The sequence below is a fragment of the Nycticebus coucang genome, chromosome 11 (genome assembly GCF_027406575.1).
Source record: "Nycticebus coucang isolate mNycCou1 chromosome 11, mNycCou1.pri, whole genome shotgun sequence".
NCBI classification, from domain to species: domain Eukaryota; kingdom Metazoa; phylum Chordata; class Mammalia; order Primates; family Lorisidae; genus Nycticebus; species Nycticebus coucang.
Genome location: NC_069790.1, coordinates 94,250,284 through 94,276,545, shown reverse-complemented (window position 1 = coordinate 94,276,545; position 26,262 = coordinate 94,250,284). Strand labels below are relative to the sequence as shown.

At 38.9% G+C, this 26,262-nt stretch overlaps 1 protein-coding gene and 1 pseudogene across 9 annotated transcripts in view; one reads left to right on the top strand and one right to left on the bottom strand.

The window, feature by feature from the left end:
* Positions 1-26,262, top strand: part of CADPS2 (calcium dependent secretion activator 2) — a 504,393-nt gene that overhangs the window by 21,119 nt on the left and 457,012 nt on the right. The window lies entirely within an intron of this gene.
* Positions 15,886-17,028, bottom strand: LOC128598647 (V-type proton ATPase subunit E 1-like; annotated as a pseudogene).

The window sequence follows — 26,262 nt, the reverse complement described above, 5'->3', positions numbered from 1 at the left end:
GAAATACTAGTGCTTATCAGGTTGTGAGAGGATGTTCCTTGGAGGATGAAGGTTAAAAAGCAAGTGATAAAACACACATGTAAAAGAAATAGGTGGGATTAAATGACATGTTTAAGTCTTAGAAGTCTGAGCTCATCTTTTTCCATTTCTGTATTTGTTCAGAGAACATAAACAATCTGACAGGTCATACAGTTTGATGGTCTTTGAATTTGAACTTCTTGGGTTTCTGTGCCTCCAAATGCTTGGATCTTTACCTCAGGTGTTTCTCAAGGTGTCTTTCTTTTTTCTTGCAAAATAAGGACTATTTTGATCCTAGTGTAGAAGGTCTTATTTAAAACTTTTATTAGACTGCACTGAATTCAGAAATACCTGTGTGTATTACAGGACAAATCACGTGCCCCTAAAGCACTGCTACGTACGGCTAAAGCTGGACGTGAGGTGATTTGAGTATTTTCATCTTCAGCAGTGACTTTGTTCAGGATTGTTTGGGAGATTGAGTAGAAAATTTTAAGATGTCAGGACCTCATAATTGGAATTGTGAATTTTCACAAACTTTAATAGAGTCTGTTTAAGTGCTAAGAGGGTTATTGATCTTGACTGTGAATGATTTTTCTCACGACCCATGTACTTGGAGCTTCCTGCTCCCCTCCTCAAAGTAACATTAAATTTCATTATGAAAGTTATCATAATTTAATAAATATCTCAACCTCAATTTCTATTTTGTTTTTATAGTTTGTACTTTTTAATTTATTATTTATAAATCTCTAGGATTGTCATATATTTTCCTGAATATAAAAATCACATATGCTTGTTATAAAGTATTTGGAAAAATAGGGAAACATGTTAATAAAAAAAAATAGGGGGGAAAGCACTTCTCATCTGACCTCAGGTAACAATTAGTTCTGAGTAATTCATCCTTATCATTATGGTTTGTATCTCTGTTTTCCTCCATTAATGATGCCATAGACACAATTTTATATCCTGTTCCCCACCTTAGCATTGCATCCTGAATATTTTCTTATCAAAAATTTTTGTTAATATTTTTAATGATGATATATTATTTCTTCCTATATACATATAATTAACATTTATGCCATCATGATCACCTGCCATACCTTATAGGGAGAAGGGTGGATTTCAGAATATTTCTAGACTAGGAATAATGAGTTGGAAGAGTATACATATTTTGAGATTTTTTTAATAATGTATATATTGAATAATTCAAAAATGAATGTGCTGATTTATGTGTGTATATAAATATACTTTTAATATATACTGAATACTTCTCTAAAATGTGTGCTAATATATATACTACTATGAATAGTTTGGAAGAATAGAGATCTCACTGTAGGCTTGCTAATCTTGAATGTTATATTAAATATGTCTTCATAAAGTTGACTTCCTTTATTAACAAAAATTTATATAGTGTTTACTATGCTTTATGGAGAGTTTATTAGACTTCTTTGTATAGCTTATGAACACAAATTGTTATCTTGTTGTTTTACTTTGTTTTTCATCTTTTTTTTTTCTTTAAAGAAATAAGGTCTTGCCTTGTCACCCAGGCTGGAGAGAGTGGCATGATCATACCTCAGTGCAGCTTTGAACTCCTGGGCTCAAGCAATCTTCCTGCCTTAGCCTCCCGAATAGCTGGAACTAGCAGGCACTTACCACTATACCCTGCTAATTTTAAAACCAGTCTGGTCTTGAATTCCTGCCCAGAAGCAATTCTCCTACCTCAGCCTCCCAAAGTGCTAGCATTACAGCTATGAGCCACTGTGCCAGACCTATTTATTTGTTCTTTTATGTTGCAGTGTGTACTTTGCACATGTTTTTTGGCCATCATTGGACCCTCGTATTGTGAGTGCTCTTATGAAACAAGCTGGGAGCCAAGACTTCAAGGTGTGTGAAAAACTTCTCTGTGGAGGTTTGTGCATGTAGGAAGATTAGCGAATTGGTGGTGGGAAGCAGAGTTTGGTGGCATTTTCGAAATGTAAGGAAGGAGGGCATGAATGAAATAATGTAGATAAAAATGGAAAAGATAGAGAAGAAAGCAGAAATAGAATGAGAAGCAAATAGGACTGGATTAGGAAGTTTTAAGATTATTCTCAGAATCCTGCTGGTGCCACTGGTGGGATGAGGGTATCATTACCAGGATGTGAAACAACCTGAGAAGAAAAGAATTTGGGGATATCCCAGCGAGAGTTGGCTCTGAACAGAAAGCACGTCTAATTGTAGCTGAAACCACTTGGGCTTTTTTTTTTTTTAAACAAGAACGCAGGGCCTGGAATGGTTACTGCCCAGAGACACGCCTGCATTATTACTCTTCCCTCCCTAGCCTTTGCCTTCGTAGTGGTAAGTGCCTGCGGGTGAAGTGTGTGTGTTCCAGGCAGAAAGAAAGGGGACAGGGGTCCTCAGCTCTGTGCTAGAGACTCTTTTTTTTTTTTTTTTTTTTTCCTGTTAAGTGTTTTTTCCCCACCTCAGCTTCTTTCCACATCTTACAGGCAAACCACAGCTGTAAGGAAGACTGGGATATTAGTATTTTTCTTACCAATCTCTGCCTTCGAGAAAAAGAGTTAAACTACTAGCATTATGCAAATAAAGGGGCAGATGATAAATTTAATTTTGGCCTTGTTTGTGGAGAAGATGTTTACGTAATGGAAAATAGGTGCCTAGAATTTAGGGGACGTTGTCAAGGGTTGAAAGATGTAGAGTCGTCTGCATTTGTTTCATATTCAGTCTTATATCTGAAGGACTTCAAAACTCTTCAGGATTTTTTTCCTCCTGTTTCCATAGCTTCCCCTGTATCTTAAATTCCATTAATTCCATCTCAGGTCATTTTCTTGTATCAAATTCACACCCCAACACGTTCTAGCCCCAAGGTCAGCTTCCCTGTGACATGCCATCATTCTGGTCCAATTTGCCACTATTATTTTATTAATTTCCCTCAAAACTTTTCCTGAGGTATGTGTGCTTATAGTATGAATGGGAGGGCCCTTCAGCCATGTTTGGAAATTGAATTCCAAACTTCGTTTATTAGCAGTATGGGATTTTTCGACTCTACTCTGTATACCTTTTCACATATAAGGGAATGGATTGGTAATGGGAGTAAACAAGTTTATGTGTGAATAGAACCTCTCATTTTCAGTGGCTCCTACCTTTGGTTCTCCCTCTCTGTGATTTGATGCAGGAGGAGCTGGCTTCCACACAGAATACTGACTGCTCAGGAATACTACCCCTGATACTAAGGAGATGGTCCCTCCGGGAATTTGGCAACCCCTTTCTCTAAGGTCTTGCTTTTTCTCCCATCAGTGACAACAGCAGATGGGGCTCAGAGTCACACTTCAGAAGCTTACAGACTCCATTGCCAGCTACTTCCTCTCCAGGGAAGAAGGCTTTTTAAGCAATTTGAAACCTGGTATAAGTTATATTTGTAGGGATTATATTTTTATATAAAACAGGTCAGTAAACATTATCTAATCTTTTAGGTCTTACACAGATGGAGTGATACCATTTATACTATGATTTTCAAGGACATGGTCCCTTCTTGAATTACACTAAGTGGTGTGTAACAGCCAGTGCGCTGAAGCAGTGTTTTCATGATAGTGAGAGGACCTGTTGCCCGGGGTCAGGTCCGTGTTCTCTTTCTACCAAACACTTATGAAGCACAATAACCTTAAGTGCTTTTCTCTCTGCGAGAGAGCAGGTCCTTAAAGTGAAATTGTGTGTCATTGTTTATGCTTACCCTTCATCGGTGACAGTAAGCGTTAGTTCTGGGGTTACTCCTGGAGTCTCCTTGGCCTTGCCTGTGTGCAGCATGCCTTGTTCTGGCACAGCTGACCTGCTCCTGGAGTCTCCCCGGCCTTGCCTGTGTGCGGCGCACCTTGTTAAGACACAGCTGACCTGCATGGCACGTGGTGTGCTGTTTGATGATTTCTACACTACACGTGGGTGGTATCTTTGTCTTGACACCTCCGTGGTGCAAGTTGCTTTCTATTGCTTTTCAGTTCATGTTCCTCGTCTCCTCTGGCTTTTTCTTATTATGTGCTGTGAGTAGAGGGCAGATGAAAGCAAGACCTTTATTTCTGGCAGCTCCTAGGACTTTGTCCCAGGAGTTACTGTAGCGCCAGCCTGTTGGTGTTGACAGATGGGAGCAGGCTCTCTGAAGAAAGGATGGGGCTGGGGTTTTCACTGTGACTCCCCACAGTACAAGAAGCCTCTGGGCCTTTGCCTTGGGTTCCAGAAAGGAAATATTAGTAAAACACTGAAACCTTGGCATAGTTTGGTACATGCTTTCCAACTCTTAACCTGCCCTCCCTCCTACCACATCCTTTTTTTTTCCTCCTGCCTCCCCTCTGCTCTCCCATCTCCCCCCACCCAGCCCTATCTTCTAATTTGTCTGAGAAGGCCTTGATATGAGTAGTGGGGATCACACAGAACAATATGAGATTTAAGATTTTAATTACAGTTATGTACGTGGACATTCATTTGTGCAGGGGTGTGTTCATCAGGATCTAGTAAGGAAAACAACCATCACCAAATGGTTCAATAGAGGGAATTTAATCTAGGGAACTAATTACAAAGTTACTGAAAGAGCTGCAATTTCAAATAGGGATCATGCTGTAATGCAGAGGTTACCAACTGCAGCAAGCCATTGGGCCAGAGGCACAAAGGAAAGAATTGATGGGATCAATTGATGTGATGCGGGGAGCTGCCTGGTGGGAACCTAACTGCAGCTGAAGTGCTGCCTGGTGGGAGCAGAATCCAGACCCTGAGCCACCTGCTGGTGGCTGGAACCAGGGAGGGGCTGTCTACAGGGAGCTGGAGTAGTGGAGAAGTGTGGCTGCTTCTGGAGATGCCACATGAGATGGAGGGAGGGAGAGAAGCCACGCCATTCTCCTCCTGGTCTCTCACTGGCTGCTTGGTTTGGAAGCCAGCTGTCAAGTCCCGCTGTTTGCAGGCGGGACTTAGTCATGTGACGTGGAAGGCAGGGGAAGGCTTGGGAGACCAAACAGGCCAAGGACTGGCGTGAAGGGCAAGGTCTTTTCCTTAACTGTGGTTCCAGTGATTGTATCCATGCATTGTATTCTATACTATAGTCCCCAGCCTTCCCTCTTTCCTTCCTCTTTTCCTTCCCTCTTGTGTTCCCTCTTTCCTTTCCTTTTTCCTTCCCTCTTTCCTTCTGCAGGTGTTTGACCTGCACCTTGTTCATGGAACCTGCTAGGCATGTCCCTCCCTCCTTCTGATCTCTACACCAATATGTCTTTTGGATGTCTATTCTTGTCTTGATTTCTGCTCCTCGGTGACCCAAACTAATGCACATGAAATAATTACAATTGTTTACAACAATGAATAAAACTGACGTAGTGAGTTGAGAAATACCAGTTAACTGGTCCTAGTGAGAGCATTTGGGTGGCCAGGGAAGACCTCACTAACTGCCATATCCTGGACAGAGTTGCCATGTTAGACAGAGAGCATCTGTTAAACTTGTGAGTGCCTTCACTGGCCGTTGTTGGCATTTCTACTGAGAGACATCAGTAGCTTTTTGAATTGAAAGGTCCTTGTAGGCAAAGAAGCAATTGAATGCTTTTTTAAATCTGCCACAGCAGCTGTGTATAGTTGTGAACATATAAATGCTTAATGAACAAATTGTTAAATTAACATTCCTTAATCTATGGAATCCATTTCACTTTGCTTCGTAAGTATGAGTGGGTGATAAAGATATTGCTGACAACTGAGGACTCTAGACTTTATTAACTTCGCAGTTTTACCAAAGGAACATCCCTGGAAATCTATGCAATGGCATTTCCAGCATGTTGAGTACAAATAATAAGCTTTCAGAATTCTTCTATGATGTAGAAATATTTTAAAAGTGGCTTGGTAAAATGCAAATTAAAATGGTTTTCATGGTTTTTGACTAAGCAGATTAAATATAGTGAAAAAATAATGGTTTATTCCATATATATTTACAGACTAAGGAGCTTTTCAGAGTGCTCCAACATTCTTTGGAAAAAAAGCTTTAAAAAATTTGATAAGTGGATTTTTTTGTCGACAAGATTTGTATTTGTGAAAAATAGCCGGCAACTAAAATGTTTACATGAATCACTGATAGAAGCACAAATTTCTGAGTTGTTTTTGTATAGCTGAGAAAGGAGACTAAGCTTAAACTGAATTCCCCTGTTAGCCTTCAACTGAAAACTGCAGATGCAGAGGGTTGAATGGTTTGGTAATTATTTGTTAACCTGCCTTGGACTTTGAAAAGCAGGTTTCATGCTTTTGCATTGAAACTCTTAATAGAAATGAAAAGCAGTTTCAGGATACTTTTGGAGGATTTTTCTTGCGGTGGGGGGGGGAGTGAAGTCTTCAGAAAAATAGTTTTTATTACTACTAGGTCCAGGTCCATTCTGCCTGTGTAGTAAAGTAATCACTGTGACACAGGTTTTGTAAAAGTTAAAAGATTTAATCGCCAGGGTGCTGAACGAGGAGGCAGAACAGTTCTCAAATCTGCGTCCCTGAAGATAAGGGTTAGGCATATAGCAAGGAGGGGAGTCTAAGGCATGGGAAAAAGTGATTGGCAGTGGTGAAAAATAAAGTAACAGTTGATTCTGCACAAGCATTTCATAGGACATATGTATAGAAAATGGCCTTGTTAGCATGATCTGAGAGTGGAGTTTTTGTCTTCCAAGTTCAGAAGGCCATCTCCTGGGCACTTGTGCAGGCCCAGTTGAAGGATAAGTGGTCTTAACTGGTTTGAAATGGACAAGAGCTGCCCCAAGTTCCTAAAAAACAACTGAAGCGATCATTGCAATGACGACTTGGGGATTTTATCTGCAAAGGAGCTAGTGAAGGTTAAGTGTCAGCACTTAGGGTTGTGGCCTTCAGTTTCATGGAAAAAGAAAAATAGTGAAAAGCAGGAGACTTGATCAAATTAAAGCCTAGTTTCACTTTTCTGTGTAAATCTCTAGGTTTCTTAGAAGTGGTGTCCCACTGTCCTTATCTGCATGAGTTGCTTGAAGCTGCTTTGGTGTCTGAAACTCCTTAGGAAAAGAGTTAGTTTATTGCATTTTACATACAGATGCAAAATATTAATACAGTCCATTAACTTGGAAATATTTATTCTAACCTGTGGGGACTTCTGAAAGAATGAAACAAAATGTGTATTGAGGGGAGAAAAATATGGATGTGTGAAGCTGTGGCATCTGTTGGAATCACAGCTTTGCCACTTTCTAGCATCTGTTCTTGAACATGTTAGATCCTTTGGGGACCCTGGCTCCTCCTCTCCGAGGAGAACACTTAGCATAGACCTGGCTCATGGTAACATGTAGATAAGTGGTCTTTTCTCTAGGAAGTGTGCAGTGTTTACCAATGTAAGGGGGAATTTTTCCTCTTAAATCTTTCTGTTGAAGTTGAGGAGAGATTCAGATTCCTGTTTCCCCACTGTCCCAGCAGTGAACTCTGAGGGTTGTCTCAGAGGATGAGCTCATCTTCCCATATCATTGCCTCCCTCCCTGGGTACTTCTCTTAGGCATACTGGTTGCTGGGCTTAACAGTAAGGAGGTTGCTTTTATCAGGAACATTTATAAAAGGAGGTGACCTTAGCTAAAGGCAAAGTGTTGAGTATTCTAATGAGATCAAGACCTTAGCTACAGGCAAAGTGTTGAGTAGTCTAATGAGATTTAGCCACCGACCAAGTGTTGAGTATTCTAATGAGATCAGGATGGAAAGTTTAAATCTTCTGTCCTGGCAAATTACCAGGTAGTTATTCTGGAACAATAGTTTTCTTCCATTCCCACCTAGTACTGCTGTTTTCACCTAGACATTTATGTTTTCGTCCACTGGCTTTGCTAGACTGCTTTCGGTCACGTGCTTTGATCCCTTTAATACAGTGGTTCTCAACCTCCTAATGCTGCAACTCTTTAATATAGTTCCTGTGGGTCGCGACCCACAGGTTGAGAACCTCTGCTTTAATACCTTCACCACTCTAACCACTACTTCTGTTCTGTGCCACCTGTTATTTTTTTCTTGTTTCCTTTTTATATTGTGAAACAAAATTTGCTTTAAGGAGATTAAAGTTCAAGTAATTAATAATTCAGAGTAATTACTGATAAGACTATCTGGCTTTGAATTGTAGCTTTCCTATTTTCTAGCGGTGTGAGCTGAGGCAAACTTCCTTTGAAAAACCTTGGTTTTCCCTTGTTTTGGGGCATAAAAGAAATACAAATTTCTACTTAACTCTTTTGATCTGAGTTAAGTAGATACAGCAAACATTTAATGTGTGTTGGCTGTTTTTATGGAACAAACAAGTGGAATGAAAAAAAGCAACAAATAAAATGGTTTCAAAAAGATACAGAGCTGAAGGCATAATTATTCAAGAAAGCCAAAGATTCATCAGCAGCGAATGGAGTTTATCACAGAAGACTTCTGACAGTAGGTGAATGTTCAACTAGACTGGAAGGGATGGGTATGAGGGATAATGGAGAAGAGAGACTTAACTCAGGTGATTAGAGCAGTGGCTCTCAACTCCAGCATGCACTCCAGTCCCCTGAGGAGTCCTTTAACACAGTGATCTGCAACCTTTTTGGTACTAGGAAGACAATTTTTCCATGGACTAGGGACAGGGATAGAGGATGGTTTCGGGATGATTCAAGTACATTGCATTTATTGTGCAATTTCTATCATTATTACATTGTAATATATAATGAAATAATTACGCAACTCACCATCATGAACAATCAGTGGGAGCCCTGAGCTTGCTTTCTTGCAACTTGATGGTTCCCAGTGTCTTATAAGGGGTGCTCAACCTAGATCCCTCCCAGGCGCAGGTTACAGCAGGGTTCCTGCTCCTTCTGGAATCTGTTGCCTCCACTGATCTGACAGGAGGAGGTGGAGCTCAAATTGCGATGCAGGTGATGCACCGCTGTAAACCTTACATACAGATGAAGCAGGGCTTGCTCACCTCCTGCTGTGTGGCCCTGTTCCTAATGGGCTCCCAGCCATGGGTTGGAGGCCACAGCTATAACATCCATGTTCCTGGGCCTGCTCCAGGCATGTAGTGTGTGGGCCACAATGTCACTAACTGCATCTTAATAAACGCTCTGCTTTGGTTCCTGGCCATACTAGGAAACTTTACTAGATGTTTGCTGCAAGATCATACATAGCGTGGCAAACTCTGTAAGGGGGTGGGTACCGACTTGAGGACGGTCGGTCTCAGGAAGCAAAAGAGAGATTTCGTTGTCTTTGCCATATAATCACCTTTAGTATTTTGTGTTTGGTTTCCTAGGATCTCATTTTTGGCCCTGCCCAGCCTATTCATTCTTGCTTGCTCCTTATCAAGATGTAAAAATATCGGTCTGCCTCTTTGAAATTATTGCCTCCCATATTTAGAGAGTTGCCAACATAGTCTTCATTTTCAAGCTTATATCACAATTCTTTTATCTTTGTATTTCTGTATTAACTTTTCATGCTGAATCTGAATCTATATAGTTCCTTTAAATATTCTGAGGTAGAATTTCAACTGCGTCACTCTTGGCTTTCCTTTTTCTGTGTCAGGCCACTTTTGCATCTAACTGAGCTCAACCTAAAGATTACTTTCGACCAAGCACACCTATCAAGATTCTCAACATTTGTAAAATGTTTACAGTGATTTTTTTTTTGGCATTTCAGAGATTTATACTTTTCGCTTTAGGCTGCAATTTAGTATACAATCTTTCCAGCAATTTTTCTTTAACAGGCAGTGGGCTGTTAAATCAGATTTACACCTTTTTACTCCTTGGAGTAAAGATGGATACACTTTGCTTACCAGATTTTATAGTACTTTACCACCTAATATTTGAATATTCTTAACACTTTAATTTTAGTATGGCTAAATGGAGGATGTAAGATGTAATGCTCGCCATTTAGTACCTTGCATTATAATAAATGATTCAAAAACGTAACTGTGAAATCCCTACACATAAACTGGCAGAACCCATCGCATTTCATTGCTCTTGACTTTTTAGAATATATAGATGCTCCAGTTTTCTCCTTTGATGTTCTTTTAATGATTGTGTTAAATAAGGGAACATGATAGTATTGATACGGGCTCATAATGTGACTTTGTGTTTTCCTCTCTATCCTCTCAAACACTTTTGATGCTATTTTTTAATCTTTATCCTTGGATAGAATCTGACCTGGGTGCTATAACTCTTCCCAAGTAATAACATGAATACTTTATCCACTTCTCCTGTTGCTTATAGCCTGTAAAGTCTCATTTCATTAATTAATGTTCAGTCCTGTGTCGCAGTCAAAAACCTAAGCTTCATTTATAATTGACGATTCTCCCCAGTGTCTGGGAGAGCCTGCTCCCTGCTGGGGAGCCTCAGGCAGTGGGTGTCTTCTCAGCCCCAGCTTGCTGGCCTGGTGTCTGTCTCCATGGAGAGGGGGCAGTGCCAGCCAAGGAGGACGGGTGCCATGTGTCATTGGCCTACTCTGGGCTTGGCAAGAGTTTAGAGTTAGCTCCCTATGGATGCCCTCTGGTTTTCTTCACCCTTGCTTTTTAAAGATTTCCTCCTGGGAGCATCTGGCTCTGGCTGTCTGTGCCTCTCTTCTGATAGCTTGCTCTTTGACAATAGAGCTTATCCACTTTCTTTTGAGATCTCTTGCTAGGCAAGAGGTTGCCTGTGTGAGGTCTGTGAACAACTCCCCATTTCAAGGTTCACATCTGTCCTTAGCACAGGTGGACCCAAGAATGGGTAGGAGCTGTCTGCACAGCCAGCCAGTCAAAGGATGTGTGAGAGTGACACTTATCACCCCAAATCTTCTATGTTCCGTATCCTGCTTCTGACTGATGGTGATAACCCCTCTTCTCCCTCATTCCTGGGACTTGTGATAGAGAATGTAAGATAGTTATTTGGCTAATATTTATTTTATCAGCAGAGAACAGTGACTGGGAAGCTTTATTTTTTAAATGTTAAGTCTCTCAAAAGCACCTTGATAATGCCCTTAGTTTGAGCTTACGAGGTAAGAAAGTCTAGAAAAATGAAACAAAAAATAATAAGATGATTATTTTTACCACTTTTCTTTTTGATGATGCCATTTTAGGCCATATGATGTCTTTCTTTGCCTCTGAATTTTGCCTTATATAAATCAAACCCCCTCACTTTTTTTCCCCCTTAAACTTAAATATGTCTGACCTTTTAAATCACGTCAGATTCCCTGGATTTCAAATTCTTTTTTTTTTTCTATTTTTTTTTTTATTAAATTGTAGCTGTGTATAATAATGCAATCATGAGGTACAATGTGCTGATTCCATATACAGTCTGAAATATTTTCACTGAATTGGTTAACATAGCCTGGCATTTTCTTAATTATTGTGTTCAATATCTGATGTGACTTTTGATAAACTCTTGATTGCAGACGTTATACTTGCGTCCCTGGACATAACTGTGTAACTTAGAACACAGTTTACAAAAAAATACGTTTATATTTAGTTTGTTAATATTGCTTTTTATGTTAATATTTGAGACTCAGCATCCTAGGATGTTTCCCATGCGTTAATGTGGTAATGCAGGATAGCCGATGGTAGTTTTAATGCCTTTGAGTATTGAGCATCCTAGGTGGCGTTTGAGAAGGAAACTCTGAGAAAGTGATTGGAATTATGTCCTTTACGTGATTGATCTATTGGAAATAAGGAGTTTGTTATAAAGAATCCCAATTTTTAGTGCATGATTGAATATCCTTTTTGGAATTAAGGGCAAGCAGGATGTTTTTTAACTCAAAAACTGAAAGGAAATGTTTATTACCAATTTTAAAAGACGCAAATTTTCATATGAATGTGAAACTAACTTCATTATCTCTGGATTGTGTTCTTTTCCTCCTTTTCTCCTGTTCTTGCCTTTGTGACATTAAACCCCGATGTGCACCTTTAGCCTCACCCTACAGGCGGGACTCATCTATCTCTGCTGGGGCCATTTAAGAAGCTTCTAGGCTCGGCGCCTGTGGCTCAAGCGGCTAGGGTGCCAGCCACATGCACCTGAGCTGGCGGGCACCCAGCCCGGGCTGCCAAGCAACAATGACAGCTGCAACCAAAAAATGGCTGGGCGTTGTGGCAGGCACCTGTAGTCCCAGCTACTTGGGAGGTGGAGGCAGGAGAATTGCTTGAGCCCAGGAGTTGGAGGTTGCTGTGAGCTGTGATGTGACAGCACTCTACCCAGGACAACAGCTTAAGACTCTGTCTTAAAAAAAAAGTTCACCAGGGGTTGGGTCTGCGTTTGGTGTTCGCTCATCCTGGTGCCCAGTTGCCTGAAAGCTGGGTTCCTGCCTTGCTCATCTGTACTCACTCCACTGCTGGGTGTCTCCATTTGCTTTCAGACTCAGGGCGCTCATTTTGCGCTCATTTTGAATTCTTTGCTTGCCTTTTTGTCAGGCCGCTCCTCTCAAATGCCTTCTAAGCTGACAGCCCTCACCTTGATCCTGTTTTCTCTTTGAACTTTTACCTTGTGATGACACTGCCCCCTCACCCCCCAACCTGCTTTCAGCTTGCAGACTCACCTGTTCAGCTTGGCTCTGCTGTTAGACCCACACCCTCTTTACCAACTCTTCATTCACTGTTTCTCCTTTTTTCTTGCTCTTGTTTTCTTTTCTGATCAGTGTGAAATTTCAAGTCTAATCTTCTCTAGTCTCTCTTGTCAGATGATACAGATTTATGGTGAAATAATCTTTTGTCAAGTGTCATAATCCAGCCTGAAAATATCCTGACTTCTTAGGGAAATCACACGCACATTCTTTACTGTGCTGGGGCTGCTGAACACTGTCCTGGAACTCTTGTACGTCTGGCTTTGCAATCCTGTTATTTGTGTTAAGTATGCCGTCATGCCAAACACTGTTTGGAGCTTTTCTACAGTAGCAGTGATACCTCATGGGGCACAGGAGTGGTCTAGTCCTAGAACAGTGGTTCTCAACCTTCCTATGTCTCCTAATGCCGCAACCCTTTAATACAGTTCCTCAAGTTGTGGTGACCCCCAACCATAAAATTACTTTCCTTGCTATTTCATAACTGTAATTTTGCTACTGTTATGAATCGTAATGTAAATATCTGATATACAGGATGTATTTTCCTTGTTACGAAGAGGTCGCGACCCACAGGTTGAGAACCGCCGTTCTAGATTTACCATTCGGTGTTATTTTGAAATCTTTTTTCCATATGGCAAATGTGTGTGATTAAGTTCTGCAGCTTTCATTCTCCATCCTCATGTATGGTTGAGGAGAAATTTCTTCCACTATGACCTTATGCTGGGGAAGAAAAAATATCACATGTACGGGCTTTTGTCTAACATCCATTCGAGATGAGTTATCTGGTATTCACAGAAAGCACTGCTCCTTTGATGGAGCTTTTTGCTTTTCCAACTTAGATATCCTTAGCTAATTTTGAAAATCAACACAGCGTCTTAAGTACCTTAATCATGTGAGATTAAAGCATTGTTTTCCTTTGTGTCATCTTCCACATTCAAAAAGGATAGTTGTGTTTTGATTTCTGTCCTGATTATAGTTCTGTTTTTGAAACACTTCTGTGGTACTGTGGTCACTGAAAGGCTTAGCAGGCTCCCCGGCTGTTTCCTGTAATTGTCTTTAGAGGAAAATCATGATTGTTCTCACCCTAACCATTGCCTGGCCCTTATTGGATAGTGTCAGAAAATTTTCTTTTCCTTTCTTATTTCCTTCCCCCCTCAATATGCCTTCTGGCATATCATCTTTCAATTTCTAGGATATATTAAAATACACCATTTTAATACCAACTTTCCATTTTTCATTGAATCCATACATTGTTCACGTGCTTATAACTTTAACACATAAATAATCTGTTTTTCATATATCATTCTATAAGCACATTTGACATTAGATTTCTTAATGGTGAGCTCAGTTATCATTTCTAAATACATTGTCACATCTGTTGGTCATTTGGATTATGTTGAATTTTTGGGTTTTGATACTAAGCATCGAGTCTTTGTGGTGGTTAAAGGGGAATTATGGAAGGTTTTCACATCGTCAAGGCACTGTTACTGGATTTTGTGGCAGAGTTAAAATTGGCAAGAATAAAGCAGCAAACCAGAACATGAAGCAGAAGAGATGTTATGAGAATGGACACAATAGGCTTACCCTGTGGTACCAGATTTCTCTCACTCGCGTTTTTTGACACATCTCCCATCTGTCTTCATCCTGCTTTCTGCTCCGGAGGCTGACCTGTGGAGATACTTGCCCTTTGTCTTCTGGTTGAGTTTGACCCATATGGAAGCTGGTGGAAGCTAGAGAGAGGAAGGAAAGGGAAATCCAAGTTTTGATGCCCTGGCTCTCTCTTTGCAAGGGCACCTGGGTGGGCTCCGTCCCTCATGCTCCCCACTAAGCAACCAACTGTGTGACTGTCCTGAGATTTCCATAACTGTCCTCATCACTTCCTTTCTAGTGACAGTGAAAAGCTCAGCTTCTGCGAGCCCAGGTCAGTGTACCATCCCTACTGGTCTCCTGCACACACGTTGTAAATCACCCTTTTGTAAGTAAACCCTCCACATTATCCCATTTTGAGTGTTTCATCCCTTTTGCGACTTTGGTCATACCAGATATTTTGCTTAGAGCGGAAAATTTCAGAGACTCCCCATAGTAGGAATTAGGCTCTTAAATATACCACTAATCTTGGGTCATCTTAGCTCATGCTGAAGGTTTTCCATTTTTCCTTCATTGAATGGTTGTAGAAGGTATAGCTAAGAATCTAAGGCAGCTTTCCCTTTTCTTTGGATATCATTTAATGGTGTGTAGAGAATTTCTACTTTTTTTTAAATCATAATCAGATGTTTGGATTTTTTTTCTTTGGTGGCTTGGTATTTTCTCCTCCTCTTGCAACAAAGCTTGAGGGAAATTAATATCCCTACAAGAAACTTAATATTCAGTTTTCTTTTCTATCTGTACTTTCATAGGTTGGTTTCAGAATGTACTTATTATAACTATAACATTTTATGCTGTAAGTATAGATTTAAGTTTTAAAAATTTTCTGTGATACATTATTTATTTATCAAGTAATTCTTCCTAATCCTTTAGTTTGGTGAGTTCTTATTTATTATATATTAAATTCTAGGTAATTAGATCTTTTCTAGGACTTCTGATTTTTACATCAATCTACTTTTCTTATTTTATGGTAGTATGTGAGGGTTTTAATGATTGTTATGTTGTAAAGAATTTATCAAGGAAGACTGATGCTTTTTCCTGTCCATATTTTCTTTTAGGGTATTTGACAGTGTATTTTTTTCTTTCAAATTAACTTTTCTTTTTTCTTCTTTTTTATTTTTTGTATTGTTTTATTTCAAAGTATGACAGGGGTACAAATATATTTGGTTACATGGATTGCTTGAATAAGAGTTGAGTCAGAGTCATGCTCATAGTGTGCCTGTCATCCATTAAGTTTTGATTTATGAACTTGATAGTTTAATATGTTAGGAAATACAGGAATTAACTAAAATAAAATTGACATTTTTGCAATATTTGCCTTTTTCATAAAGAACCACATTTTTTCTTCATTTGAGTTATTACTTACATTGAATAATGTCTTACAGTACTGTTACATAATATTTTTTTGTAAGTTACATAAGATCTTGCTTAGTTTTAGCATTTTATAATTTTTTTTTGGTCTCGTGGACTTTCTTCTTGTGTAGTGATTACCTAGTTATTAGTATAAAAGAACACAGTGTTTATTATTTACATTGCTTCTTTACTAAACATTGTTAATAGAGTTTCAGTAGATATTGCTGCAATATCATCGTCATTTATAGTATTTGTTACTTTGTTTCACCACATTAAGCATTTTTTTTCCACATACATTTTTTACTTTAGTAAATAAAGCATATTCATGGTTTAGGTTTCAAATCACATTTACAGATGAGGAAAACTTGTAGGCCCCAGTAGGTAACAGTGAAGCTCCTACTGCTGGGAGGAACGCATGTGCCACATGCATTTGAAACCTAAAGAGCAGAGACCTCAAGGCCAAGAACACCATAAACATCACCCTCTAGACTAGTTAACAGGGAGGTGGAGAAAGAGCAGGAAGCTCGGTGAAGTTCATGCAGCCACCGCCTAACGATGTAGGACCAGCCTAGCGCTGTGTTACTTTGAGATGAACTAGGGGTGGGTTCCTGATCAAAGCAAATGAAACATTCTCCCACTGTTAACAGTTAGGCCAAGGGCATTAGACACAGAAGGGTTTCCACTGATAAATACAGACCAATATTAGGACAGCAAAGAGGAAGCAACACAGACACTCTTGTTTCTTTAAACATCAGAAGCTTCCACATCATAGCAGTAGCGCAGTGGATGGACTCTCTCTCCCAAAGGCCTAGTCCAAAAACTTCCTGTTGGCATTTGCACCAAACAAGGCTCCCCGTACTTCTGGCATCATCTGCTGGGCTATGAGGTCCAGCCAGCTTTCTAGGGTATTGGAACCTTTATTTTACGATCCCCATTATAGATTTCAACACCACCAGCTGTTTCCTCAGGCCGGTAGGACTCCTCATCAATTTGGACACCAATAGCGTTTTTAGTGGCAGTTTTGTACGTAGGGATTGCCTTTTGCACTGCAGCCTTTACCAGAGGTAAATCTTGTTTCCTACAATGAACAGTCATTCAGGGCTCCAGAAATTGGTACAAACCCTGGAGGACCAGTCCATCCAGCAGCACTTGGTACCTGGTTGTATCTTCTACCACTTTGCTGAGTCTATGTTTTGCTTCATTTAGTAGGTCTGTGATAAGGTTATCTCTTGCTCTTAGCACTTTGAGCCTTGCTTGATTCATCAAATTGGACATCTGGATTTTCTTCTGCTCAATCTGCTTCTCTTTCTTCTCATAGTATTCCGTAATCTTTAGTCTTTGGGTTTGCACAAGCTGACCTTTTTCAATGTTGAACTCTTCTCCTGCCTTTGCATCTAATTCTTCTGCTTTTTCATTGGCTTCTTGTTCAATGAAAGCCATCCTATGCTTAATCTGCTTCTGCACCTCGGCATTGCTGAGAGCCATGGAGAAAGCAGTGGTAGGTGGGTAGGCAACAGGCTAGAGTTAAGGATGTAAAGAGAGCTGGAAGGAAAGGGAAGAGAAGCCTTGGCCCAGGAATTGGCTTCCCACATTAAGAATTTTTAAAAGAATTTTAATAATGGTGCTAGTGAGCTTCTTTTGGGAGCTGATATATTTGAAGAGAAGTTCCCCAGTTTTCCTTGATCAAACATATTTTGGCTCTTTGTTTACAATGATATATTTTATTATGTGTATTAACTTCCCACTATTCTTATTTTTTTAATGTTTTAATTCAGAAAAATAATGGAAAATAGTTTTGTGATTTTCAGAGAGTAAACATAGTAGCAAAGTATTTTTATTATTTTGAGGGGAGTGGGGACACAGTCTCACTATGTCGCCCTGGGTAGAGTGCCGTGGTGTCACAGCTCACAGCAAACTCAAACTCTTGGGCTTAAGAAATTCTCTTGCCTCAGCCTCCCAAACAGCTGGGACTACAGATGCCCACCACAATGCCCAGCTATTTTTTGTTATTGTTGTTGCAGTTGTCATTGTTGTTTAGCTGGCCTGGGCTGGGTTCGAACCTGCCAGCCTCAGTGTATGTGGTTGGCATGGTAACCATTGTGCTATGGGCATCGAGCTAACAAAATCTTTTTGTTAAGTTAGAGTCTGCTATTATTTGTCCTTCTTAATCTGTGGTATGTAATTCTTTTGGGGTAAACCTTTGATTAGTTTTAGGTGCACTAGTATTAGGTTTTTGACACAGGCAATATGATGAATGTATGCCCTTTGCCAGTATCTCCCTGAAAGAGGCTTGAGCCTACCTATTTAGCTGTATATACAGTGGCACAGAAGAGGTGAAGCAAGAAAACCAAAAGGAGGCTGGAGTTGGTGATGATGTGCTCTTCTCATTTTCATTGTCGTCATTCTTTTCAGTGTTGTTTTGTAGATGCCATATTAGACGCTATATGCAGTGGTATAAGATCATCGTTTAACTGTCTTTTTTCCAGAATAAAATAAATGAAGAATTCCTTTTGATGCTCATGCTGGTATTACTTTAAATTATTTATTAGTGATGGTTGGAGAGCATGTGTGGTGATGGTTCATATTATAATTAGAAAGCGGACATACAATTATGGTATTGTGTGTTTAGTACACAGATAAGACTTGTATGGTTCACGTATACCCATGTATACATGGGGTAAATATGTTTACACTCTCTGCTAATAAAGCATTGTAATCTTTATTGTAAGTCAATTATAAAACCAAAAATTAGTGTTTAATTTAAAATTTATTGGTACTTTTATAAGCTGTTGGATACCTATAATCACCTTCAACTACAACTGAAAAATAGAATGGCCTGAATTATTTCACTGAAGATAAATTCTATATTATAGTTATACATATAAAATTCATTTTACATGTGATATTTACTACTTAAAAATGACTTAGGCTGAAAGCTACTATGGTTGGCTAGATAAAGAATTGGAAGTACTAAGAGATTATCACTTCTTACAATTATATTTGGCTTTGCCAAAATGTAAAAACAAAAGTAACTTGCACTCTAATACTTGAGATTTTTTTCTATAATAATCTAAGATTTATGAAAATAATATAATTCCAGGATATTTCTTAGTTCTTTTTCCTATAAAATTATAACTGAAATGCTTAGTTAACAGGTAATCAAGGCTTGCCTACCTGTTGAAAATGCTTTCTAATCTTTCCCATGTTATAGAACAAGTAAAGTGCTATCTAATGGCAATGAAAGTGATATTTGCTTGTTGCCTTTGGGTAAGTGGGAAGGCTGTACCCTCTCTTGGAGCTGACGATGTTGGGTCATTCTTGCTGCCCTGGGCCCAGCCTGCTTGCTGCTTTACAGCTCCAGTGTAGCACTCATTGCAAATCTAGCCAGCAAATAACATGTTTTCTTTTGTTTTGTTTTGTTTTGCCACTCGGATGCCCAGGGTTTAGTGCCCTGGCATCATCACAGCTCATGGCAACCTCAAACTCTTGAGCTCAAGCAGTCCTCTTGCCTCATCCTCCCACGTAGCTGGGACTGCAGTCGCCTGCCACAATGCCCAGTTAATTTTTCTATTTTTAGTAGAGACCGGGTCTTGCTCTTGCTCAGGCTGATCTTTCACTCCTGAGGTCAAGCAGTTTACCGGCCTTGGCCTCTCAAGTGCTCGGATTACAGGTGTGACCTATTAACACAAGTTTCCAACACTGTTGATGTTGATCACAGAAAGTACTAGAGGATCCGCTTCAGTCATTGAATTATGCTGTTTTGTAGCTCAGGACTCTGCACATGTGTTTTTTCACTCTTCTGCCGAAACAATCCGAATAGTTCTGAAAAGCTAGAGTCCTTCTGTCTTAAGTCCCATCAGCCCTCTGACTTCAGGTCTTGTCTGTCCCTGCCCCTGTGTTCTTGTCCACCCCCGTCCCCCCACCCTCACCCCACCCTGGTCTCTCTGCAGGTCCTTGCACATGCCAGGCCTGTTCCTCTCAGCGTTCCAGTTTCCCATTCCTGGAAGGCTCTTCCCTAAACATGTGCGTGGCTCACTCCTTTACCATCTTCAAGGTCTGTCTCAGGTGGAACCTTCTCTATGAGACCAACCCTGACAATTCTTGATAACTTGACTTGCTGATTTTCAATTTGCCTGTATATCATCAAGTTAGGTATTAGGGGGGCTTAGGTCTGTGCTGGTCATTTTTGGAAAAAGATAAACTGCAAAATCTGTAGGCTGCCTTAGCCTGTCCTTTCTGCTGAGATTGAATTGTCGAATGGCTTTACTCAGAATCCATTGGCCTCTTCCCAGGTGGCATATTCCAGCACTTCTGGAATATGGGATACTCTTGATTCTTGAAACTTCTGTTTTTTAGCAACTCAGATGCCTTCAGCTCCTTATTTGGGGGTAATTTCTCAAAGGTGAGGGTTTCATTTGTGGTTATTTTTATTGAGCCTTTCTACTTGAATTATCTTACGTACTATCATCATATTACCTGTCATCCCTGCTCTTCCAGTTCTGTCTTGGTTGTTAATTTGAAGGACACACCTTCCTCAATTTTTATGAGTTTACTTAGTCAAGCCTGTTTATTAAGTTATTCTCTTGTTCTTGGATATTGTCTTTCTCTGTAGCAGCTAAAGCCTTAATAATGAGGTGAAATCTGTTTCTCATCTGAAACCTTTCCAGAACACTTCAATCTGATAATATATACTATTTTTAAAATTCTTACAGCAATTGTTGTAAGTCATGTTCCAATTAGTCAAGGACTTTTATTGTTAACCTAAACTATGGTTTAAAACCCCTGCTTAGTGCTGCTGAACTGAATTTTCGGGGGAACTATCTTTGGGTACAAATTGAATGTTGAGAAGTGAAAATATACTTTTAAAGAACATTTTGTTACTTAACCATTTATCTTTTTTCAACTTTAATATTTAAACACACTCATATGTTTAGTATTTAAATTCTTTAATATTTAAAGATGGTACATATCAATTTCTTAATTCTTTCCTGAACTGAATCATAATAACATGTAATTTAGCAAGGTGCGATATAAATAGTCAACTTCAGCAGTGCTTAGAACAGTGCAAACAGCTAGATACCTTTTTCATCTATTAAATTATTAAACATTTTGAATCCTGTTATGGCCTGTCATCTTGCCACTAAAAATTATCTTATATGATCACAATTAGATAAAACAAAAATAAAAATGTTATGGACAGAGCATTATCTGGAAGGAAATATGAAAATGTTAGCAGTGGTTGTGTATGGATAGGGAACCTATCTTTCCCCCTCCCTAGCTTGTTTCCCACATTTTTTTTTTTTGGTAGGAAATAGGTGTTGTGACCTATTTTATTGCCATTCTAAAATTGAAGAGGAGGAACATGTTCACATCAGCTGGAAAGGGGAACAGAAGTGAAAAGAAATGAATTGTTTCATTATCATTAAACTGTATTTTGAAAAGAGCCAATGGTCTCTTATTTTTCAATATTAACATTGTTTACTTTCATGGAAAATGAGAACTTGGGTGATTGTAAATCTCACTGTCTTCTGGCAGTTTGTATTAGGCATTGTACTCTAACTTCCTGTCTATTACAGTTTCACCAGCTGTGGTTTTGAATTATTTCAGTTTATATGTGTCTACCAGAATTTTTTTTTTTTTTTTGTAGAGACAGAGTCTCACTGTACTGCCCTCGGGTAGAGTGCCGTGGCATCACACGGCTTACAGCAGCCTCTAACTCTTGGGCTTACGCGATTCTCTTGCCTCAGCCTCCCGAGCAGCTGGGACTACAGGCGCCCACCACAACACCCAGCTATTTTTTGTTGCAGTTTGGCCGGGGCTGGGTTTGAACCCGCCACCCTCGGCATATGGGGCTGGTGCCCTACTCACTGAGCCACAGGCGCCGCCCGTGTCTACCAGAATTTTAACATTTGTTCATTTTTACATATGCAGTATTTACCTTTGTCACCTTTAAATGGTGGAATGAAACAATAATACTGCTGTCTCCTTCCACAGATGTGCTGGTGGGTCTGTGGTGTCAGGTAAAGAAGGTTTACTTGCATTCCACCCCCACTCAATGCAGATGAAAGACTAGACCTGGGGGAAATATGCCTGTAAATCTCCAGACAACTTCTGGAAGGGATGGTTGTATATGATGAACTTAGGATAAATAGGCTTTGGTAGTCTGGATACCAAGACTTCTTGCACGGTTAGTATAACCAAAGGGCCACCTACAAGACCAAATTTCTAAATGCTCATGATACTAAACTATCTTGTAAGCTCACAGTTGTTTTATTTTTTTTGTGACAGAGTCTCAAGCTGTCAACCTGGGTAGAGTGCCGTGGTGTCATGTATAACAGCGACCTCCAACTCTTGAGCTCAAGCGATCCTTTTGCATCAGTTTTTCTATTTTTAGTAGAGACAGGGTCTTCCTTTTGCTCAGGCTGGTCTCAAACTCATGAGCTCGAGCAATCCACCTGCTTCAACCTCCAGAGTGTTGGAATTACAGGTGTGAGCCACCATACTCAGCCTGTAAGCTCACAATTTTAGGCTTCTTATTTACTAATGTGTGTGTGCATATATGCTTTTTACATTTTTCTATCTCTAATTATTTTCCTAAATCTGTTTTACTTAAGACTGTGATGTTGAAAACTGTGACCTTGCCAAAAATATTTTAAGAAAATACTTTGGTTTTAAGGTTGTTTACATGTTATTCTCCACCATGAGACCGTAATTCCATAAAGGACAGAACTGATATCCATATATTTTAATAATGCTTGATACACAGTTGGTACTCACTGGAAATTTTTGAATGATTTTAAAGTGAATAAACACACATGTGCACAAACATACCTGGACCACATAAAGTTAGAGTATTTTATAATGTCATTTGTGTTGTATTCATGTTTTCCAGTAGGATGGGACCATTCTCACCTCCTTTTTGGAACATTGAAATATAATTTTCCTTTCACTCTAAATTGGCATTTGCATTTTGCAATATAGACTTTCATTAGTTTTCTGAGGAGGGGGAGGCATCTTAATTTATTATAAACTTCAGTTTATTATAAACTTCCCTGTGGTACCCTCTTATCGACCTCTTTTTCCAGCACTCATAGTAAAAAGGGACCTGTAATCAATATTGCTATAGTGGGAGAGTAATGCATTTCTTCACATGTTGAGGCTTTGGCCCCTGTTGGAGGGAACAGTTAGGAGTGAGGTTCATGTGATTGAAATTTTATTGACACTAATTCTAAGGCCTTCATGTTAAACCACATCCCCCTCCCTCCTTCAAGAGGAATTGTTGAAGTACTTCCCTGTTTGGGCATATAACTCAGTTTTATTTATATGTCTCTTATTGAAATATAAAAGTGATTATAAGCGCTGATGAAAATCTCCATAGTTGAAGATACTGATTGCTTTTAAAGACCAGAATGTTTCTCTTTTTCACGGTACAAATGACATAGGCTTACATCCATTTTATCAGAGATAGAGGAAAACCCAAAATGACACCATCAGTAATGAACAATCATTTTTGTTGCTTGAGGTAATGGTGTATTATTGGACTAGTTGCTTAAACCTTGATGGTGTGATGTTGAACTTGGTTTGCCTTTTGTAATAAGGGCAGGAGCTGAATATTAATAGTCTCAATTGATCCTATTCAGGGGAGAGAAGGAATAGAGGCCAGCTTTCTAATAGCTCATTGAGTTTTGCATGATAATACTTCTTCCAGCACATCTTCCAAATTTTTCTTTCCCTTTTAATAGACTAACAGTAGGGCACCCAAATTTTAATTTTTTTCGTTAAAAAAAAATTCTGATCTTGGACTTCTCCTTTCCACTTAAATTCTCTGTTTCTTCTATTTGTTTTCATTGTAACTTCTGTCCAGTGGAAGTTCTGATTATTTTCTTTTAATGATAACACTTTATAAGTACCTTATTTGAAGTTTTATTATTGTATACTTGGGATTTACATATGGAAATCTCAAATTGTTGTTTTAATTAGAATGATTATTATTTTTTTTAAGCTGTAAAAAAGGTTCTGTGGCTCGTAGCTATAAACTCAGCACTTTGGGAGGCCAAGGTGAGAGAATCTATTGGTGTTAGGAGTTTGAAATCAGCCTGAGCAAGAGCAAGATCTCATCTCTACAAAAAATAGAAAAATTAGCCAGACCTGTGGTCCCAGCTACTAGGGAGGCTAGGGTAGGAAGAATGCTTTAGCCCAGAAGTTCAAAGTTGTAGTGAGCTATGACTGAGTTACTCTGGCCTGGATGACAGAATAACACCCTGTCTCAACAACAACAAGAACAACAGCAACAATAACAAAAATAAGTAATAAGCTAAAAGAAGTATTTTGTTACTGGACTTGAAACTATTTTTAACCTTCTTTTACGTTTGTAGTCTATAGATTGTTCGCTTTCTGACTAATCTTTTGGCTTTTCTCATTGTTTTCGGTATAACCTACAATATAGAAATTTAACATACCCCAGTGTCCAGATGCAAATTTGTTTGCAGTTATTACAAGTTGAAAATGCAAATTATTGAAAAAATATTCATTGAGCCTATCTTTTGTATTTATCCTTTGCTAATGCACTGTGTATGGGAGGAATTAAATTTCTTTTCATTTTATTTTAGTACATCCTGTGTACTTATTTTTAAATTGTTGCATATTATTATTCAGGGTTATCTTACATTTTTGCAGAATTTTTGAGATCCGTGAGATTTGCCTTCTTTGATTTTTAGCAGTATCATAATAAGGAGGTCTAATTGATTTCATACTATTTTTGTTGCAGTGTCAGTGAAAGGAATGCTGTTTGTCCTTGTCCTCCCTTCAAGTCTTTGTAGATTTTACATTTATTTCCCTTTCATTGTGAAGTAGAATACCTGCACTCCTTTAGCGGTATTTCTAAGATCAAAAGTCTTTCTGCAGTGTGTGTGTGTGTGTGTGTGTGTGTGTGTGTGTTGGTTAAGGTCTGAGATCCTGGAGATGCACAGCTTGGGTTGGAATGGTGGTTTTGCCTCTTAACTTACCTAGCTTGGTCAAGCTAGTTAACTTTTCTGTGTCTAAATAGTTCTTACCTTGAAATGGGAGTAATGGTTCCTAACTGGGCTATTTTTTTAATACTATGATCATCGCTATGAAATATAATGAATAGATGAATAGTATATCTCATTTTTTAATTTATATGTATTTGTTTTATTTATTTATTACTTTTTTTGAGACATAGTGTCCCTCTGTCACCCTGGCTAGAGAGCCATGGCGTCATCATAGCTCACAGCAACCTCAGTCTCTTGTGCTCAAGTGATCCTTTTGCCTCAGCCTCCGAAAAGCTGGGACTACAGACACCTGCCATGACACCCAGCTAGTTTTTCTATTTTTAGTAGAGACAAGTTTTCGCCTTTGCTCAGACTGGTCTCGACCTCCTGAGCTCAGGCCATCCACCTGCCTCGGCCTCTCAGAGTGCTAGAATCACAGGCGTGAGCCACCTCACCTGGCGTGTATGAATTTGTTTTGTTCCTCAGGCTCTTCTTACTATAGTTTGGAAAGGTGGCTGCTCTTGTGCTGTTTTGAATGATCTTGGTCTAAATGAATCATAATCATTTGATTGGTGAATTTTGAGGGATTATAGTATAATGCCATCTTTGAGGTACCATAGAAGATTATTGTTATTGAAGACTCTTAAAACAAATTGTAAAATATGAGTCTTAGCTTTACTTCTGAGCTCACTGTGTTCTTGAAAAGTATCCTGTCAAGTTATATTTTACAGTAATTTAAAAATACATTTAATACATGAAATGATGGGAGCTGATGACTTAAAGTTATTTAAGAGTGAAGGAGTGAAGGAGACTATTTACATAACTGTTGAACTGTATTATAAGGTTTTCTTACAAAACTTTTATGTAATGCCTTTTTCATGTAATATGTTATAAAGCTGTCGGATGAATCTATTACAATTTCTTACCATAGAATAGAGAAAAAGTTGATTTATTTGAGTGTGGCTTTGTACGAACAGGTAGCTATCTGGGAGGTTGATTTTATAATGCTATCTGTAAGATTTTTTTTCTTCTTCTAAAACACGTTTGTGAATAAAATTGATATAATAGCTCCTCCTTCAAAGTGTGAGGGGAGAATATTTCTGAGTAGTTTTTTTAGATTCTTTGCTTCATCTTTGTGTCAATGGAAAAATATAGCTTGTTAGAATTGATTAGTGCCAATGGTATAAATTTCATACCATCTTAAAATGTAGTGGGTAGAACTGATCAGGTTTGAGAGGAGTAGAGGAGAGTGCTCTTAGATAATCAAGAGAATACCTGGGTATTACTAATACTGGCCTTTGGCTGAGCACACCCAGGTACTGATGAGTAAGAACAGAATAATCGTATTTTCGATGTCTGACTTTATATTTTTTATGACACTCATTTAGAGATGAAGAGAATTTTAAAAATATAATATTCATTTTTAAATTATTTAAAATATTTTTAGACTTTACATCTAGATGGCTGTCTAGACATAACATTTCTTGTCCGATAACCTGGAACATTTTCAATGTGTTAATAGAATGGAACTATCAACTCCAAGTTTTGTATCCAATGAAACTATCATTCAGAGGGAAAAAAGGAAAATAAAAAGATTCTCAGATAAAGGTAAACAACCCATTGCTAAGAGACTTTTGTTGAAAGGTTGGTTAAAGTTCTTTAAACAGAAAGGAAATGATAAAAGAAGAAACTTTGGAGGGGCAGCGCC